The sequence below is a fragment of the Eptesicus fuscus genome, chromosome 14 (assembly GCF_027574615.1).
Source record: "Eptesicus fuscus isolate TK198812 chromosome 14, DD_ASM_mEF_20220401, whole genome shotgun sequence".
Taxonomy (NCBI): Eukaryota; Metazoa; Chordata; class Mammalia; order Chiroptera; family Vespertilionidae; genus Eptesicus; species Eptesicus fuscus.
The window spans coordinates 38,587,664-38,609,046 of NC_072486.1; the positions used below are offsets into that span (position 1 = coordinate 38,587,664).

Here is a 21,383-nt window from a genome sequence, read left to right on the forward strand (position 1 = left end):
GTGAATAGATTCAGTATGTAAATAGATGACATGATATTTAGATTCAGTATGATATATTTTTTAAAGTGCTGTAATATTTTTAATGACAATATTTACAATACACTGGAAGTTACATCCTTTGCAACCATTTTAACTTGGGATGAAAAGCTTTACATGTCAGCTTAATAATGTGCACAAGGATACGAGTCTTACAAAATTCTTTTTAAAGTATTTGCAAGGAATAAGTTTGAAGACCACTATTTTAGGAAACCTGGTCAGAGATCAGTGTGTAGAAGAGACTAGAATGGAAAAGAACGAGGAGAATTTGGGCAGGGCAACAGTTAGGAGACAATTGATTTTTTCCAGATATAAGGGATTTGAACTATATTAAGTCCACAGTCATGGAAATGAATGGAAACAGACTGGAAAGTAAATGCTTCTAAGAAATGAGAATTGTTAGTGTCATTCCCTGCTTCATTTCATATTAAGTTTTGAATACTAACAAAACAGAATTTCCCACTCCCGATTTGGTCCTTCCCTCCCTCCCTCCCTTCCTCCCTCCCTCCCTCCCTCCCTCCCTCCCTCCCTCCCTCCCTTCCTTCCTTCCTTTCTTCCTTCCTTCCTCCCTTCCTTCCTCTATTATTCATTAGTTTGCTAAGTGCTTGGACTTCTGAAACAGTTAACATCAATCAGGTCTCTGGCCTCTGATAGCTTCCTGTCTAGTAGAGGAGTTTACAGCTGAGTATGATGCTGAGAGAGATATCATCATATGTGGCCCACATTATTCCACCTCCCTCCCCTTGTAACATGCTAGAGGACAGAGAGCTGAAGCTTCCATTCCCAGACTTCCTCAGATTCCACATGTGGCCCAGTCTCTCTGGCAAGGCAGACATATGAATGTCATATTTTGGAAGATAGAGGTGGCACTCCTGCTGTTTCCACGAGCAAGCAGAGATGTGGAGCCTCTGGTTTTTCTAGTAGCAGAGGTCCCACTTGTTCTGGTTGGTTCTCTCTTTGGTGAACTGGGGTCTCTCCTTCCCTGTCCTGATGAAGGCTGTTCATGAATATATCTAAATGGTGGCTTCAGAGTATTGAACCCTTACACACTGTTTATGTACTCTGTTTTTTTGCCTCTACTACTATGTTCCATCCACTTGCCTTGCACTCCATTACTGCCTCTTGTGCCCTATGAACAGGCTGCCTTCTCAGTGTGTCTTTTCTCAATTGGGTCATTTCCTTTAGAGTAGTCTGTTTAGTTGGCCTAAGAAGTTCCCTGGAGAGCTGACTTAAAATGCAGACTCCCCCCCCCCCCCCCCCAAACCTTGATTCAGTAGTCTGAGATGTGGCTGGAAGTCTGCATTTTTAACAAATGCAACAGGTCATTCTGATCCATTGGCCTTGAACTGCGCCTTGACAACTCTCTGATGTCAGTGGTTAGGACAGAGTAGGCCTTTGCTCATTCATTCTTCCCTGTACTGTGGAGGATGAGAAAAGAGGAAAGTTAAAGGTAGCACTAGGTTGTAAGTTTGGCTGACTAGGACTATAATTGTAGCACTTGTTTAAACAGGGAAATTAATAAGGTAAACCAGTTTGTGGAGGAAATAATGAATATTATTTGAGATATGTTGGTTTTGACATCCCAAAGAAATTGATATATTGTTGGCAGTTTGTAATGGATTAATGACTTGGCCCTGGAGGTTGGTTATTGGGATGGATTCTCTGTTGAGTGCACTTCAGAGAATTACTACTGTAGCTAAATTATTTCTTTAATGTGGTGCAACCAGGATTGTCCTAAAGATGACATACATCTACTGGCATCATTCCCAGTATGACATGGAGTCAAATATATATTGTATAAGAGGAAGAGTGAGAAGAATCCTGGTAGAATAATCAGTACTATAGGTTGACTATTAGAGATGCCCAAGTCCCAGCTCTTTCCCTAGATCTCTCCTTCCCCTCTCCCTTAATCCTTTCTTCCCTTTTCTCCAGCCCAGTGGTAAATATATATTAGTTGTGTAAATCGTGGAAGGAAAATTATGTAGGATAAATGTAAGAGAAGAGAATATAAACTAAATTTATAAGTATTATTGTACATGTTTCAGTTGGCCACAAACTAGGTAGGGTAAAATAATGTGTTTCTGAGCTGTCTCACAGGTCTTTGTGTAAAGGAGAACTCTGGACTTCAAGTGAAATCTTATGCAGAAATAATATTTCAGAAATGAAACTGTACTTGATTGAGTTCAAATATATATAATTTATGTATTCTAAAGCTGTCTAGGTTCATGATAACAATGTATCTATTTTTATGAAGATAAAAATTTAAAACCAGGGTATATGGACAAGGGTAGTATGTGGGCAAACAAATTTCTTTCCAAATTTATATTGATGAAGTCCTGACTTATTCAGAAAAGTGGTTACAAATGGAATAATTTCTTTTAAAAACATGTTTTTGCAATCTTGGAATACTGTAAATAAACAGATATGGTACAAGAACCCTAATTCTGAAATCTACCATATAATGACTTACCTTTGTCAGTGGGTCAGTCATACATATTTATTGAACACTTAGTATAGTCTAGATACTGAAATTATGTTAGAGAAAACAGACACCTGAAATTTATAGCCTAGTAGGATAGATAGTCACTAAACAAATAATTGTAAATAATTATAAGTGCATAAATTATGAATCGAAAGAAATTCTAAGTATGCTGGGAATATATGACAGGAGATCTAGCTTGTATAAACGTGGTCAAACATGTTTTTCCTAAGGAAAAGATGTTTAAATTGAGACATGAAAGGTGAATAGGCAAAAGGAAGGGCAGATGGGCCATGATGTGCAAAGACCCAAGGAGCAGCCAGATATTTTCCAGTGTGGCAGAAAGTGACAGTGAGGAGCAGGCTGACCAGGAGGGGCTGGTGAGGCAGTGTACACTGAGGCAGCAAGTGTCTAGAGAAGGAGGGACAAGGGATCAGTATATATTGGGGTGGGGTTGGAGCCCGTCAGTTAATATTTCTTATATCATCCTGACATATGTATGTTAAGAATTTGAGCCTTATTTAAAAGATAATGGAAAGCCACTGAAGTATTTTAAATAGAAACCTGGGTTGATGATATCCTTCCAGCTGGTTATAGGGAATGCTTTGAAGGAGGTGGGACTGATCTAGAAAGAAAACTGCTAGAAAGATATTGCAATAGTCTAGGCAAGAGGTAATGATAGTCTGTACATGGATGTTAGCAGTGGAGATAAAATAAAATGGGAAGTTTATAGATAACTGTCTTAGTCTGCTCAGATGTCATAATAAAATATATAATAAAGACTGGGTGACTTAAAAAGCAGAAGTTTATTTTTTCACAGTGTGGAGGCTGGAAGACTCAGATCAAGGTCCATTTGGGTTGGTTTTTGGTGAGAGATCTCTTCTTGGCTTACAGATGGCCATATTACATGGCAGATCTCTCTCTCTCTCTCTCTCTCTCTCTCTCTCTCTCTCTTTCTCCCTCTTCTTATAAGGCCTCAACCTATGACTTCATTTAACTTTAATTGCCTCCTAAAGCCCCTATCTCCAGTTACAATCACAGTTGGGGATTAGTGCAACATATGAATTTTAGGGAACACAATGTAGTCTGTAGCAATATCTTACAAGTTTAGGAAATAGTGCTTCATTGGATGTAGGAATGAGGTGGAAGAGGGTAGGGAAGTCAAGGATGACACTTAAGTTTGTGGTGTGAATAGAAATGATAATTGCCATTTTTGGAGACTGAGATTACTGGAGGTAGAGAATATTTGGAGGAGAAGTATCTGAACCTAGAGCTAAATGTTTTTATTTTGAAATACCTATGAAATATCAAAAAAGGAAATGTCAAGTGGGTAGTTGATTGTATGGATCTGGAATTCAGAAAAGACGTCTTGGGTACAGAAAGTAAATTTAGGACTCATCTGCCTAGACATGGCTGTTAAGCCATTGGAGTAGGTGAGAATCCCTAGGGCAATGGTTCTCAAACGTAAATGTACATCAGAATCACTTGGGCAGCTTGTTAAAACAGATTGCTTGGTCCCACCCCAGAATTTCTGATAATACTGTACTTTCAGAGGCTTATGAATATTTTAAGGCTTTTAAAATATAGTGGTAAATTACTTTCCAGAGAGCTCAGAGCAGTTTATGTAGTATAGGAAGCAGTTTATATAGTATAGTATAGTATATCACTGATCCTTTTATTGCATTGAATATTGTAATTTTTTAATATTAGAGGCAAAAAAGTGAACTCATTGCAATTTTGCACATCTTTGGTTATTAGAGTGATAGTGAACATTTTAAAATGCTATTTGCACATCTTTTGGTTTTGGGTTAAAAACACTTTCTGTTTTTCCATATTTATATTTTAACACATTTATTCTTTGGCCCCTTCAATACACCATTGCATTTTATGATCAGCATATTTGGGAGCTAATTTGCACTGATAAAATCTGAATCGTCACATTTAGGCAGGTCTTTAATATTCACCTTTGTGAACATGAAGAAAATACTACTACTTTTCCAAGATGAATAATATAAAAATTTGGCCTATATAGTGCTAGAGACAATTTCCATGTATATGTAGGGTAAGTAAAACCAAGACATTGTCATTCTGATTGACCTTAGGTTGTCTTGTGGCCTTTTAAGGGGGCAGAGGCCCAGAAATTCTTCCTCTTTTTCTAAATGTAGAACACACTTGACTGACTCTGGTAAACTGGCCATGACCCAATGTTCCATCTTACACAATGCTACTGCATGTGAAAGCCAGCCCAAATGCTTAGCTACAGAGCAGTGAAACTGCTGATGACAAAACCAGATCCTGCTGGGAGCTCAGCTGTCTTGACTCTGTGGCTCTTTCAGTCAAAACTAGGTTACTTTTCTGCCTCTTTCAGTCAACAATGTTAGATGACTTGAAATTATACTTCAATATATGCTTCAAGCTCTTTATGACTCTTTCCTGGCCTGCAGCCTCCTTAATTTATCATAACATCTGCCTTGGCCTCCTGTCATCACTTCTTTTGGCATCTGACAGTCTCAATGCAGTGAAGCTGGGATTAGGTCTGGTTTGATGACTGTAGAGCAAATGTTCCCACAGTCATCATCACATTTCATTTCTTAAACACCCATCCTAATCATAGAGATAATTTCTGGCTCTCTGAAGGATAGCCATCAGATTTTGCAGATGAAATGCACAGGGGCATAATCTGGCATCAAAGCAAGGCTAACTCTCTTCATATCCAAAGACATTGGATTTTACAATATATTTTTACTCTGAATGGAGATTTTGGGATCCTCCACCTCTTCTTTTTTTTTCTTAAATATATTCTACTGATTTTTTTACAGAGAGGAAGGGAGAGGGATAGAGAGTTAGAAACATCGATGAGAGAGAAACATCGATCAGCTGCCTCCTGCACACCCACTACTGAGGATGTGCTGGCAACCAAGGTATATGCCCTTGACCATAATAGAACCTGGGACCCTTCAGTCCACAGGCCGACGCTCTATCCACTGAGCCAAACTGGTTAGGGCTCCACCTCTTCTTAAATTGAGGAAAGAACAGAACATGGTGAAACAGGCTTGAACTTTGAGATTAGACAGACCAGTCTTCTGGCTGTGTGACTTTGAGCAAACTTTCTTCACTTCTCAGAGTTTGTTCCTTCATTTGTGAAATGGGGTAATGTGTTTCTTACAGGGCTATTGTGAGACTGTTGAAACATGTAAAACACATTGCAGGTATTCAAATGTCAGTTCCCTTCCCTATTGACTAGGAGTAGCCATCACTTTATGAAAAGAGTTGTCAGTACGTGACTAATATTCAGAAGGTAAATTCTTTAATGAATAGCCTGATTCTTGAATAATAATGGCTCAGCAGCAAGGGCTTGAGTAATTGTTTTATTGCTTTGAACTTCCTTTGACACAGGGCCCCACCCAGCCCTTATGAAAATGAATACTAGTGAGCAGCCAAGTGTTCCTCAGTTGTGAGCACTTCCAACACAATTTTTTATAAAAGAATTTAATGGCCAGGAATCTAATAACTATAATTGAATATTGTATATGAAGACCAAGATTTCCAATAAATTGAAGGACTCTTGTGTGTCATATCCTCAGCATAACTATCTCCCGTGTCTCTTCACATTTTATGATGGACGATATGAGGAGATAAAGAAATAGAGAGAGAAAGTTCCTGTTTGAGGCTCCACTGATGGTCTCTGATGCAGTGTCCTGCCAAGCCTTCACTTTCTTTTTGCTGGAGATATTTTACAACTGCAGTAACACCATAGTTAGAACTTCTGAAAATCACAAATTAGATAAAAGCTGGCTTTGCTTTAGACCTCAATGATGTAGGGTGAGATGGAGCATGTGATACATACTAGTACTGATTACTTATCACCCATATCCACTTATTAAAACAGAATCTCTAATCTCTAAGCAAGTTATGGTCAGCTTAGTCTCATTGCTGTGTTTATACCAAAGAAAAAATTCTAAATTAAAAAAAAATTCACTCTTTTTTTTAATGTAAAGTGACTTTTAAAAATATATATATATTTTTATTGATTTCAGAGAGGAAGGGAGAGGGAAAGAGAGATAGAAACATCAATGATGAGAGAGAATTATTGATCAGCTGCCTCCTGCATGCTCCCTACTGGGGATCGAGCCCACAACCCAGGCATGTGCCCTTGACCAGAATCGAGCCTGGGACCCTTTAGTCCACAGACTGACACCCTATCCACTGAGCCAAATGGGCTGGGGCAAAAAAAATTTCACTCTTTTGATTAATTCAGGTTATGTGTACACACAACCTCTGGCCCCTTCTGGTTCAAATTTGATAAATGTAATTATTTGAATGTATGTTTCTTTAAGCATACTGAATATAGATATGAAAATCAGAATTTATATGAAATATAGTATAATTTAGAGGCTGGTTATTAACTTTATGAAAAAGATGTCCTCCTCTAGTTGAAACTTCTCTGTTTTAACAAAGTTGCTGATAAGATCATGGAAAAGCCAGGCAGGGATGCTTGGGAAGAGCTCCGGTCTAGATTCTAGGGCCATTACCAACCAGTTTTGTTGCGTTGGTTATATCACACAATTCTCTGGTTCTCAGTTCTTAATATAGAGGTCTAAGCAAGATAATCTCCTTGGTTTCATCTGTAAATTCAAGTTATAAGAACTTGTCTACTGTATAAACCCAGGCCCAAATTTCTGTCTTGGACATTAAGTCATTTAAGTATAGTGGAGTCAGAATTTCCCAAACTAATTCCCATTTCTTAATTGTACCATTAAGCGCCACTGGTAATAGAGTTCTAAATATTTTATTATAAAAACAGAAATTTAACATTAAATTCCAGGGCATATAAAGGAAAAAAATGGTTCAAGTTAAAAGCATGCTAATATGTTTCATAGGCTAATGAGCTTATTAAAAAAGCTTGCAAAGTCTCTAGTGCAATATTACATTTTACAACTTATATTTATAAAGTCTGTTGAGCCTTTCCTTTCCTATTTGATTCAAGTGTTGCAAGTTGACATTAATGCATACACTTTGCTTCAAATCACACCTATTATAGCACATGACTAAATTTAAATTCATATTGCATTACATATTGCAATTCCCTTGTCTTCTTCTAATATATTTAAGAAGTTTGGCAGAATTACTCAACCACATTTTTGGACATTTAGGATAACTCTCATTATTTAAAACAAATTTGAGAACTGAAACTCCACTAACCATAAGAATGGCTTTAAAAATGACTCACCCAACTTCGTGGTCAGCCTATTTTTTAAAAGTTAGGTTTGAATGGAAAATTGAGAAAGCAAAGGACTATTAATAATGACAGGAGGTGGGTGTATAAACAGGTGTAGTAGATTGTGGTGACAGAGTTGTGAAATTGCCACAATTCTAAAGAACCACATCCCCATTTTTTGGTCACCTTCTCAGCAACTGTGGTTTTTTGATTCGGAAAAAGATGTACTGATGAGACAGACAAGACCATCAGAATCTTAAAAAAAAGAAAAAAAGAAAAAAAAGAGTGGCATTTGAGAATGAGAAGAAACTTTAAAAGAGCAAAAATAAAAAAAATCCCTTTAAAAAAAGAATCTTTTTCATTCAAGAGAATGAAACGATTTCAATATAAAAATTTAGGACTCAAAAATAAGAATGAGTATTATTTGTTTCCATTAGAATTTTATACTAATCAAACGTTTTCACAAACATTTATAATGATCATGACCAGGAAGTCCTTCCTTTCTCACATCCAGGAAGTTATCAGGCCTTACTGACTCTCTGTCTTAAATACCTTTAGTTGCATCCTCTTTTCTTTGTCTTCAGTGTCACTCCCTAGGCTGACACCATTACAATTTCTTACCTAGATGACTGCACCAGCTCCCAGCTGCTTGCCCTGTTTCCTACATTGATTCTCTGTTCTGCCAACAAATGACCTTCTAAAAGACAACCCTGAGTATGGCCCTCTTCTGTTTAAAAGCCTTCAATGTATTTCAATTGCCTCGAGAATAAAATTCAAACCTTTAGCATGACATACGAGATTCTTTATGGTCTGACATTTGAATCCCTTGTGTTCAGTTTTGCCTTTCAGCACTCTCTTCCTCTTTCCAACTTACCTTCTTGATCATGCTAAACTAAAGGTTACTTCCCCGAATTCATGTTGCTTCCTCACCACACTTCTCTGCACATTCTATTCCTCTTACTTGGAATGTCTTTTTTTCACTTCTTCATCTAGGAAACTCTTATTCATCCTTTAAGATTCAGTCACCCTCTCCTTTCTTCATCTTTAATCACTATTCCAGTTATGCCAGTATGTTCCCATGCATATCTCACTGCATATTTCACTCTAAGTTGCACTTCATCATTGCACGTGTCCATGTTTCTCTATCCTGAGATATCCTAGAAGAAATGGACTGTCTTGTTCACCCTTTTCTTTCAGCATCTAGCGTGATGCCTGGCACAGAGTGGACATTCTTTAAATGTATGACAAGTAACCAATGCAAAAGTAACCCAGGAAAGAAAAGTTCAATGTGGAACAACTTTAAAATGGAACTAATTATGACAGTTATTGGTTCAGATTGTTTTTAATGTTATTGTGGCTGCTACAACCTATGACTGGAAGGCTCAAAAGAGTACAAAAAACTCATAGTAAACATGATTTTATACTTGACTAAAAAGAACCACATTAGCCCGGCCGGCATGACTCAGTGGTTGAGTGTCAACCTATGAACCAGGATGTCACGGTTGGATTCCCAGTTGGGGCACATTCCTGGGTTGTGGACTCAATCCTTAGTGTGCGGGGTGCAGGAGGCAACCAATTGATGATTCTCTCTCATCACTGATGCTTCTATCTCTCTCTCCCTATCCCTTTCTCTCTGAAATCAATAAAAGTATATTAAAAAATAAAAAAAATGTAAAAGAACCACATTAAAACAACATCCACCTTTCCTGAAACTCTTTTATTTTACTTGAAAGGAAAGGCAATCTTCCCCCCATAATTTCACAATTTCCCTTCTCTCAAGTTGCAGTTATCACTGGCATCTTAAATCTCTCTAACCTTTCCCATCCCAGTTAAAACAGAAAAGATAACTATGGTTTATACCTCTTCAAACACTTCTGTAAAGTCATTAGAAATTTTACTTATATATTCATATATTGAAAAATGCAGGTTCCAAAACAGTATACTTTCATAGAGAGAAACAACAGGCAAAGCAAGGGTGAATCTCCATAAACTTGGGCACCCAGAAAATATTTCCTTATTTTTCTATATGCCTGTCATTCTGGGAACTTAATCTATCTATACATATAAAAGGCTAATATGCTAAGTGTCCATCTGACCAGTCACTATGATGCGCACAGACCACTAGGGGGCAGATGCTCAACACAGGAGCTGCCTTGACTTGCACTGGCCATTTACAGAGAAACGGCACCGTGTACCTGGCACCCACAAAGCAGCACTCAGCTTCCCTCAAGTGGGACACAGGCCCTGCCACCACCCCGGAGCGACGCCCCACCAAATCACAGCCGCGCTGCTGAGACCCCATGGTGCAAAATGTGGCCCACAGTCCAGCCCAGCCCAGAAACAGTGGCCGTGGGCACCGGGTAATGACATCATGTAGCAATGCCCGGCTTCCTCTCCCTAAGGACGACTAGCCTCCTTGCAGTTTCTTCAGCCTAGGACCACTACTTGCTTTATAGCCAGGTGCAAACATTCCAGGAAGGAGACACCTTACCTCATGGTTCTACCACTTTCTGAGGATGGAAGGTAGGAGTAGTCCCTTATCTACCCAAGCCATGGATACCTAACACTCCTTCTTCCCCTTCCCTCTTCCCTAAAGAGTTTTTCTTAACCCTCAAAAAAATATTCTCAGGTTTGTATTATCTTTCCAATGCTCCTCCCCAATGGGGTATGATGAAAGAAAGAAAGAAAAAAAAGGCTTGTTAGTTTAAATCAACTAAGGATGCACAAAGATTTCTAAAGTGCAAGAGGGCCCAAAGATAGATTTACTGGATAGATCTAGCTTCTGGATCTTCACCTTCCTCATTCTCCTTCACACTGATCTGAGAATACCCTTGCTCTGTGCTGCTTCCTCCTTTCTCATCTTCCCTTATATAATCCCTTCCTGACCCCTCATCATGAAAGAAAGGCTGTCCTCCACATTGCACTGGGTGGAAGAACCTCTGAAGAAATAGAGGAGACGATAATTCAAATTAATGGTGTAGACAGTGAGAGGGGGGCATGATTATAATAATCCTTTTGAAAATCAGAAGGTTTTCAATAATCTCAACAAAATTAAAGAAGGAATTAATTGACTGGTCACTTGGTGACTTATTAAAAATAATTTTAATGATATATTAGTATGGGATTTTAGTTAAGAGGTTCAAAAATTGCAGGCTATTGCTGTAATAAAATTCCTTTTAGCCCCATCTTTTCATTTATGTGAATACATTTTTTTCAGAGCTTACATTTAAAAAAATGTATGTCTAATTCTGGCAATAAGTAATATTAACCCATAGATACATAAAGTAATTGAAAAAAAAGGCCCATTATGTCAATAAAAGATACATTTATAATAAAATTTTAACTTTATACATCTAAGATTTATTTAAATGTATCAGTTATGTTGTTTGATCAATTTTGTCTATTTAATAACTGGTGGTAAATAAAATACAGAAGAAATATTTCAATTTGTATACATATTTTTATTGCAAAGAATTATGATAGCGTGGTCAAAGATTTTTGAGCATCAAAACATGGCATATTAGGATAAAATCTTGAGGGAAAATGGAATTGAAATATGAGTTCAAGGAGAAAAAAAGTGATGTGAAATTTCTGCCAATTAAAAAAGAGTTTGTCTATATATTTTTTTAAATGGATGATGGTGGGAATCAAATCTTTATGGTATTTCAATTCCTTGGTTGTATTTGAATGATATAATAGTATAACTTAAACATGTAAATAGTTATAATACACCAGAAATCATATCTTTTGCCACTATTTAAATGTATGATGAAAAAGTTCAGATGCAAATTTAAAAATGTGTGAGGAAATATATAGTTTTTCAAAATTATTATAGGGAGCATGCAAGCAGAGTCTAAAGACCGCTGGTTTAGAAGCCAGGTCTAGAACCAAATAAATCCTATTTACTTGGTAAGTGGTAAGGTAGATTCCATCTTTAGAATTGTAATAATGGGTCTTATTATCTTTTACTTCTTCAGTGGAGCAGATACGAAAGAATGCGACGAGAAAATTTCAGTAATTAGTGCTACTCAGTAATAAGGAGAAAAACATCTAGAGTATTTAGCTTTAAGTGACTTCTAAATGCAAATGATTCACAAACTCATAATTCTAGCCCAGATCTCTCCTCTGTGTTCTGGGTTTTCATTTCCAGCTACCTGAGATAGATCCACATGGTATTGTTGCTGGAGAAATTAGTAGGCTCGATTTCCCAGACATGAGTGGGAGGGGGGTTCTTGAAGTACCCCTGAAATAAGCAGTTTCAGAAGCTGCCATGGGAGAATGAGATGTGGTAAAAGCCTTTATTTGTGTAGAGTTGCATTCCTCGGGTTGCAGAGCCCCCTGCCCTTTAACCCAGTCCGGAAAGAGGTGCAGCTGGAGGTCCGGCAGAGCCATCAGCAAGGCCGGTGTCCAAAGCTTCCGTCCCACGTTGCAGTGGGGTCTAGTTCAGCATTCAGGCTTATTAAAGTCCTTTAGTCCTTTGTGTGGTTCCCATATGGCTGTGAGCCACATGGGCGAATGCAGGGGAGTGTGCCCCCTGCATCAGGAGTCCCAAGAGGGCCAGAGGGCCGAAGGCCAAGAGCCAAGAGAATGTGCTTTTTTGTTCAGAAGTTTAAATATTCAGGTTTCTCACCCTTGCAGTGGCCAGGCCTATTCTGGCCACTGACTCACTTCCAGGTGTGACTGATAGACAGGTAGGCACCTTCCTGCATCACTCAGACCTTGTTGAGCATGCATTTAAAGTGCCTTTGTTCAGTCCCTTCCCCCATCAATCAGCAGGGAACAGACTTGGAGAGTGTTAAATTAGCAAAGCTGTATAAATGGCATGCCTATATTTGCTAGTTTTTCCTTTACTTCTTTCCTGTTGAATAATAACCAGATTATTACAATGGTATCAGTATCTCTTATGCGCAGCTTGCCAATATCATGTCCACTATTCCAATTCTGATACCAAGATTCCCTCCCCCAAACCCCAAATTGGTTTATCTTCTCAATAAATATTTCCTTTCTCGGCATTTTAGGCACTGTGGCCTCTTGCTCCTGCACTGTGGTGGCTGCCACCACTGGCACTTCTGAGTTGCCTGGAGGCTGGAGCAGGAAAGGAATAAGAAAAGGGGGAAAGAAAGATAAAATAACACTACTAGGTGATTTCTTCAATTTTTCTCTCAGTGTTGGGATCCTCTTTCTTGCTCCTTGGGCCATAACTCGAGCCTCCCTCTGGAGCTCTCTCTGTCCAGGCCCGGTTCCCACTTCTGGTTCCAGGCTGTCCTGAGTGCAGGCTAGGAGATGCTAGAGGGAAGAGAAAAAGGGAAACTCCCTGCTGACTCAGCAGGATTTCAGATTCCCGTCTCCTTTTCTAGTCTTCCTGGTGCGATTTCATTTTATAGTCATGTTTTCTGTCCATTTTATATCTGCATTCAGCGGGAAAGACAGGATCGAGTCAGCTTCTCCAGAACTGGAACCTCTGTATTCTGTATCTTAACCTCTTATTCCAGGAGAAGCATTTTCCATTTTTGTTAAGTAGTCCATGGGGGCATATTATTTAACAAATATTTTTATTGATTTCAGAGAGGAAGGGAGAGGGAGAGAGAGATAGAAACATCAATGATGAGAGAGAATCATTGATTGGCTGCCTCCTTCACATCCCCCACTGGGGATTGAGCCTGCAACCCTGACTGGGAATCGAACCATGACCTCGTGGTTCATAGGTCAATGCTCAACCACTGAGCCATGCCAGCTGGGCCACACTACACTCTTGACTGGACATTTGGGTTGTTCCCAGTTTCTCCCTATTTAAATTATGAAGGTTAGGAGAACTCAGGAAAAATCTCTTTTTGAGATTTTTGGGCCTTCCAAGCAATTTCCTATTGTAATGAGACTTCCTCCTTTTTGCCATCAGACTATCTCTTAAATTAGCTGAAGGTAGTAGGTGTTAAGTTACAAGCAAGATTAAGCAACTCTGTTACTGTGCAGTGGTTTGAATTTAGGGGCAAATGTTGTAGTTGACCAATAAGACTGTGAGTGGATTATAGCATTGTAATTTGAGGTTGCATGGGTGATCCAGTCCATGCATGCCTAGCCATTGTTGACAAGACCCATGACTATATCTGGATAGTCCCATACACATCAGAACCCTTTGGCTCTCTCTTTCTCTGGGACACCCTGGAATAATAGGATGCAGGTCAGTGGCATGTGCTACACTTGCTGGAACCTGCAGAGAGCACCACTTTCCTCTCTTGTGGGTGCAAGGCAGACCCTGTGATCATAGGCATCGAGATGCTTCCAGTCTTCTCCAATGTTAGTGTGCTCTTGCATCTCTCCTAGAGTGGTGAGGTTATAACCCTCACTCTCTCCTGGGGTAAGAGCCCTCCCTTTTCCAGCCCTCTGAGACTACAGTGGGCCAGAAGTGGCATAAAGCTTGCTTTTTCTATCATACCAGAGGCCCGGTGCACGAATTCATGCATGGGTGGGGCTGATCGGGGATGGGATGGCCGGGGGGAGGGGCCACAGGAGGTCGCCCGGCCGGCCCTGACCCCTGCAGTGCACATCATAGCAACTGCTTGTTCCAGCCATTCTGGTCACATAGGGTTTTATATATATAGATATCATATCATGTGTCTGTATTCTTTATGTAAGGTCTCACTTGATTTGAGGAAAGAGAACCCGGTTTTAGTTCCAACTTGGGTAATAGGAAATTACTCTGATTTTCTTCTGTCAGGATTAATATCTCTATGGGGTTAGATTTCTCTCCAGAAATATGGTTCCAATGTACATTTCCACTAAAAATATATTAAAATGCCTGTTTTACTACACCCTTAGCAGTAATTCTCATTTGTAATATTCATTAACTTGACAGATGAAATAATTTTTTTTGTTATAAATGTTTATTTCTTTAATTGCCTGTGAAATGGAACATTTCCCCATGCTCACTGCTAGTTGAATTTCCTCTCGTGAATTTTCTGTTCTTGTTCATTGCCCATGTATTTCCCCACAGTTCTTTTTCTTTCTTTCTTTTTAAAAAATATATTTTTATTGATTTCAGAGAGGAAAGGAGAGGGAGAGAGATAGAAACATCAATGATGAAAGAGAATCATTGATTGGCTGCCTTCTGCATGCCCCCCACTGGGGATCCAGCCTGCAACTCGGGCATGTGCCTTTGACTGGAATCAAACCCGGGACCCTTCAGTCTGCAGGCTGACACTCTAACCACTGAGCCAAACCAGCTAAGGCTCCACACAGTTCTTAAGTGTAGATATTTAAGATTTAACATTTTATATTTATCGTTTAGAAAAATCAGAGTGGAAATATAAAGTATAATGAAATGTTATTCTCTAGTTCTGAAATTATTTTGCTGCATGGTTTATTCTAGTCTACATAGGAGAATGGTAGCAAAGTTTTCATTAGTAACTGAAATCTAGAAAGACTCCAAAAGCCTAAATTAAGATCATGAGTTAAGTTTCGTTCTTCCAACTTTTTGACCAAACAGGTTCCAGTGCTCTCTTCTGCCCTGCCCGCCCTCTGGTGGAGGTGCTAAAGAGCAGGCCAGGAGATCAAGCAGCCTTAACAGGGGATCAGTGAAAAAGACCCAAGGTTTGCCTGCATGGCAAGCCAGTTCTGAATAATTAAAGAGCCAGTGTTTGACTAACAAACCTCTGCTCCTTGGTTTTCCTAACATTAAATGGGGTTAACAGAATTTACTGTAATAGTATTTTTTTTAAAAAAATATTTTATTGATTTTTTACAGAGAGGACGGGAGAAGGATAGAGAGTTAGAAACATTGATGAGAGAGAAACATCAATCAGCTGCCTCCTGCACACCCCCTACTGGGGATGTGTCCGCAACCAAGGTACATGCCCTTGACCGGTATCGAACCTGGGACCTTTCAGTCCGCAGGCCGACACTCTATCCACTGAGCCAAACCGGCCAGGGCCATAATACTATTTATTATTCCCAAGTAGCACTTTTCCATAGGTATTGCTTTCCATCTTTGGTCTTGTTGACCTGGTTATTCCTGCACAGGGGGAAAAATTCCCCCTAATTCTATGTCTAGAAAAGAACATGGGTTGGTATAGTATAGAGAACAGTGGACAGGGAAGTGAGGATTCTGTTCCCAGCTCTGATACTTGCTAATTAGTTGACTGGCATTGGATAAGTCCCTTAACGTCTCTGAATCTGGGTTTCTTCATCTGTAAATTAATAACAGTAGTATTAATAGGTTTATTCTGAGGCTTAAATGAGATAATGGTAGTGAAAGTGCTTTATAAACAATAAACCTCTCTAGAATTTTCAACCTTTTCATCTCATGGCACCCATAAATTAAATTACTAAAATTCTGTGGCACACCAAAAAACATACTATATGTATTTTTGCCAATCTGATAAAAAAAAAATGTGGGTATAATTTGTATTCATTCACATTTGATGGCTATTGCTGTGTGGTTGTTGTCATTTTTTTTATTTGACAATCTAAGGTCAATACCCCTGACTGGAACAGTCAGGTATTCCTTGTTTTAAAAATTCTTGTAGCACACCGTTTGAAAATTGCTGATCTAGGGTAATATTAATAGTGTTGTCAACTCTTCTTTCTGAATCAATGTTCAATGTGACAGTTGCCTCTGTATTTTACTTTTCTATTTATTTTTAAGTTATCTTTATTGTTGAAAGTATTACAGATATCTCCCTTTTCCCCCCATGGACCCCTCCTCCCTCTCTCGCTCCTGCCCTTTCCCTCGGGCCTTCACCACACTATTGTCTGTGTCCATGGGTTATGCATAAATGCACGTAAGTTCTTTGTTTAATCTCTTCACGACCACCCCTTCCCCCTTCCCTTTGAGATTCATCTGTCTGTTCTATGCTTCCATGTCTCTGGATGTATTTTGTTCATTAGATTCCACATATAAGTGAGATCATGTGATACTTGTCTTTCTCTGACTGGCTTATTTTGCTTAGCATAATACGCTCCAGGTCCCCTCCATACTGTCTCAAAGGGTAAGGGATCCTTCTTTTTTTTTTTTTTTTTTTTTTTTACAGCTGCATAGTATTCCATCGTATAAATGTACCACAGCTTCTTTATCCACTCATCTACTGATGGGCACTTGGGCTGTTTCCAGATCTTAGCTATTGTAAATTGTGCTGCTATGAACATAGGGTGGATACATTCTTTCTGACTGGTGTTTTGGAATTATTAGGATATATTCATAGAAGTGGGATCACTGGGTCAAATATGAGTTCTGTTTTTAATTTTTTGAGGAAACTCCACACTGTTTTCCATAGTGGGTGCACCAGTCTGCATTCCCACCAGCAGTGTTCTAGGGTTCTCTTTTCCCCACATCCTTGCCAGCACTTGTCATTTATTGATGGTAGCCATTCTAGCAGGTGTGAGGTAATACCTCATGGTCATTTTAAATTGCATCACTCTGATGATCAGTGACTTTGAGCATTTTTTCATGTGTCTCTTGGCCATTTGTATGTTCTATTTGGAGAAGTGTCTATTTAGGTCCTTTGCCCATTTTTTAATTGGATTGTTTGTCTTCCTTTTGTTAAGTTGTATGAATTCTTTGTATATTATGGAAATTTACCCCTTATCAGATGTATCATTGGCAAATACGTTCTCCCATACCATGGGATCCCTTTTCATTTTGTTGATGGTGTCTTTTTGCTGGGCAGAACCTTTTTATTTTTATGTAGTTCCATTTGTTTATTTTTTCCTTTGTTTCCCTTGCCCTAGGTCTAGGAGATGTATCAGCAAACATATTGCTATGAGAGATGTCTGAGATTTTGCTGCTTATGGTTTCTTCTAGGACTTTTATGGTTTTCTGACTTACATTTAAGCCTTTTATTCACTTTGAGTTTACTCTTTTTTTTTTCTTTATTGATTAAGGTATTACATATATGTCTTTATCCTCCCATTGTTCCCCCACCCCAAACCCGTTCATGCCTTCACCCCCCTGGTGTCTGCTTAAGTTTATTCTTGTGTATGGAGTAAGTTGGTGGTCTAGTTTCACTTTTTTGCATGTACTTGTCCAATTTTCCCAACACTCTTTATTGAAGAGACTGTCTTTACTTCTCCTTTGTCAAATATTAATTGAGAGTAATGGCTTGGGTCAATTTCTGGGTTCTCTGTGCTGTTCCACTGATCCATATGCCTGTTCTTGTGCCAGTACAAGGCTGTTTTGATTACAATGGTTTGTAGTATTATTTGATTTCTGGTATTGTAATTCCTCCTGCTTTGTTCTTCTTTCTCAAGATTGCTTCGGCTATTCACGATCTTTTTTGGTTCCATATAAATTTTTTGAGTATTTGTGGGAGCCCAGCCAGCTCTCTCGCACCTCCACACTTCCTACCAGTCTGGATGTTGCCTCCTCTTTATGTTTTTGGTGATAAGGGTTCTCTCCAGCTAGTCTTCAGTTGGTTATTCAGATGATTTTTCTATATTTTAGTTGTAATTCCTGTTTGGTCCTGGGAGAATGCCAGTGTAGCTTCCACTTAATCTGCCACCATCTTGGAATCCTGCCTCTGTATTTTGGAATAATAAATAATCAGTTTATCCTTTTAATCTTTAGCAAATAAATGGAGCCTTTGGTGGCGGATCCATAGAAAAAGCAAGTTGCATGTCCTGATGTGACGCAGATCTCTGTGTGTACTCTCTAGATTACACTTTCACTTTTGTTTTAATTTTAGCATTGAAGGAGTGGAAGGTTTAAAATAGTACCTTTCAGAATCAGTCATTATTTAGTGACTCTCCTTTTCAAAAATATTGCTTATGTCTTTAAAATAAATGACACGTTTCTTTTATTGTTACTTGGCCCAACTACAAATTTATTGACATGGTGATGATACTGATTTTTAGTTTGTTAAAAAACAGTTTCTTGAAGCTGTAACAACTAAGAAGATTTAATTATTTAAACGTGTTTAAATTAAGTCTAAAATTTTAGATTACATTGCTTACTTTTTTTTTTTCTGTGTGGTTGAAGATAAATGTGAAAATACATAGAATTATTTAACTAGAAGAGTTGAGAGTTCTGCATTCCTTTCCCTGGTATACACACAATCTCCCTCCCCCTCCTCCCATCCCACTTTAGTATGCTATACTAGAAGAACAACAGAAAAGGTAGCTATCTGAAAAGAGATAAAACGGTCCAAGGTATCTGGTCCAAGTCACCATTATTTTTGCCTAGATATTTACAATAGCCACCTATCTGGTTGTCCTACTACCATTTGTTCTTGAAAGAGCAGCCGGAATGATTCTGTTAAAATCCAAGACAGATAATGTCACTTACATGCTTAAAAACTTCTGATGGCCTTTACTCCTCAGTCCTATCTTCCTGCTCACCCCTTCACTCCCTCAGTCCAGCCACACTGGCCTCCTTGACCACACCATGTCCACTTCGGCCTAATCCTAGAATGTGCTTCCTTCAAACATCTGCATGGAAGGGAGGAGTGGCTTCCTCTCCTCCCTTAGGTCTATTCATCTTCCCCGTGGTATCTTCCCTATCACCTCTTTTACCGTAAGATTACAACCACCCCTTTATCCCTTCCTTCCGTAATAATTATCAACATCTAACGTAAAATGTTGACTTATTTCTTCTGTTTATTATCTGTCTCCCTCTCCAGAATGGCAGAGTGAGCCCCAGAAGGGCAAAGGGCTTTGTCTGTTTTGTAACTGTTTTGTCAACATCCAGAAGAGTGGCTGGTTCATAGAAGTGCTCAGCAAATGTTTGTTGAATGAATGAATGAATGAATGAATGAAACAAAGGTAAGTCATGGTCTTATTTGATTTGCAACACTGTGAAAATTGCCAAGTTTTCATCACCACTTTTTAAAAAGCCACAAAACTTTGAATACCTTCTGATGATGAGACCTTGGATGTTGTTGCTGTAACATCCAAGTTACAGTGTTCTCCTCTTCCACCCCGCTCCAAATATTTTAGTCATTCTATGTCTTAAGAATTAAGATCTCAAAAAAAAAAAAAAAAAGAATTAAGATCTCCATTAATTTATCACTATCCTGTTTAGTGCAAGTATAATCGTGTAAACCACTCCTAGTTTGGCATGAAAGGAGGAAAGAATTGAATAATAATGAAACATCTGTTCTTTGCTTTGTTTGACACTAGTCTCCTGAGGATCTTAGTAGTGGCCACCTATTGTCTGATTTCTCTTTCTCTCCTGTTTCCAGCAGACAGGTCTTATTAAAAAATCTTGTTTGGATCTCTTCTCTTGCTCTGCATGTTCTTGTGGCTTCCATTATCTCCATTCCTTAGCTTACTCTTAAATTTGTAAAGCAAATCTTGACATTTCTTATTGGCTACCAGTTTTACATTTCCCCGGCTGAGCATATCCATCTGTCCATTTTTCCAGTTCTCAAACCTTATATGTTTAAAACCAAATTTATCTTTTTCCATTAAAACTGGATCCTGTTTTAGTAATTTGTTATTGTTAATGACCCTGCTTTCTTTCAAGTTTGGAAATGCTTCCAAAGTTCATGACTTTTTTTTCATATTGTTAATTATCAAGCCTTGCTGCTTATACTTCTAGAATATCTCTTGGTGGATTATCTTTGCTTTCAGTAGATTGGAGCTGGGGTCTAAAATTTTGCATTTCTAAATGCCTCTGAGTCAAGCTGATGTTGCTGTCTGTTGACCACACTTTGAGTAGCAAGGGCTTGCTCTAGGGTAACAATGACCACCTGAGCCTAGTCTTTTACTTCCCGTTCCATGGCCACTTCTAAGAAAAACTCAATTCTTTTTCAAAATAGCGATCTGATATTGCCCAGTCTTGCTTTAAAAGAGAATAGGTCTTTCCCATGCCATAGAAGATTTGGGAAGTCACAGAGGAGCTAAAAAATTCAAATCAACCGTAATGGTCAATTCACAATTAATCATTAACACTTTGATGTATATCTTATTAGTCCTTTTTTCTTTGCATGTAACTATCTATTTAGGTTATACCTGTATTTTTAAGCCACAAAAGAATCATTTATATCTTTCTTTTGTTGCCCGTGTATAATTTTGCTCTCTACGTGCTGAATCCTCTGTCTTGTAAAGTAGAATCTGCCTTTTTTATGTGATAAAAACACTCAATGCTCTTTTCTCAACCTCCCTGACATCTGGGAACTGGGGACTGGGTGCAGCCAGGCAGATGCATCCTCTCTAGACTTTGATTCAGGAGCTGGTGACTCAAAGCAGCAGGAATGACGCAGAATCCATTCTGGCCAGGGGATGGTGGCGATGACAGCTGCATCCGGTTTCCAGTGGCAGCAGAGACAGCTGTACCATGGCAGTGTGCAGTGTCCAGCATCTGAGTACAAGCCATAGGGTCAGTGCTTGGCAGCTGCGGTGGTAACTTCACAGGACCAGCTCTGTGGAATGTTTTGGGTATAGTTCTTGCCCAGTGTTTTGTCTTTCCACCTGTACTTCTTTAATTAGCTTAAAAGTTGACTTAATTTACTGACAACAAATTCTAACAGTAAATAACTTAGATAAGTGGTTTACTGTTTAAAATATGTGTCAGGCAAATTTCAAAGTACTTTATGTGTATTAATTCATTTAATTATTACAACAATCCTATGATATATGTTGTGGTATTATCCCCATTTTATAGCTATTAAAACTGAATTACAGAGATGTTAGGTTACTTTATCTAAGTCACATGACTAT

At 38.7% G+C, this 21,383-nt stretch overlaps 1 pseudogene; it reads right to left on the reverse strand.

Moving 5' to 3' along the window:
* Nucleotides 1-21,383, reverse strand: part of LOC103294872 (transmembrane emp24 domain-containing protein 10-like) — a 31,797-nt pseudogene that overhangs the window by 962 nt on the left and 9,452 nt on the right.